This window comes from Myiozetetes cayanensis, unplaced genomic scaffold (assembly GCF_022539395.1).
Source record: "Myiozetetes cayanensis isolate MyiCay16 unplaced genomic scaffold, myiCay2020 scf14, whole genome shotgun sequence".
NCBI lineage: Eukaryota > Metazoa > Chordata > Aves > Passeriformes > Tyrannidae > Myiozetetes > Myiozetetes cayanensis.
Genome location: NW_026087048.1, coordinates 10,241,634 through 10,241,850, shown reverse-complemented (window position 1 = coordinate 10,241,850; position 217 = coordinate 10,241,634).

Here is a 217-nt window from a genome sequence, read left to right as displayed (position 1 = left end):
ATGTTACATAAAAAACCTTAATATGTCTGAATTTTTGCTTCATCGTTATATAAAATGTTAATTTGTGAAAAGTGAGATGAAGTACATTATTTATTCCTATTTTTATTTTACATACACTATTTGAAACATCTTTTAGAGCAGCATTAGGTATTTGTTTCATTAATAGATAGGAACATTTTGTGTTAGAGTAAACTTAATTTTTCCAAACTAACTCTTT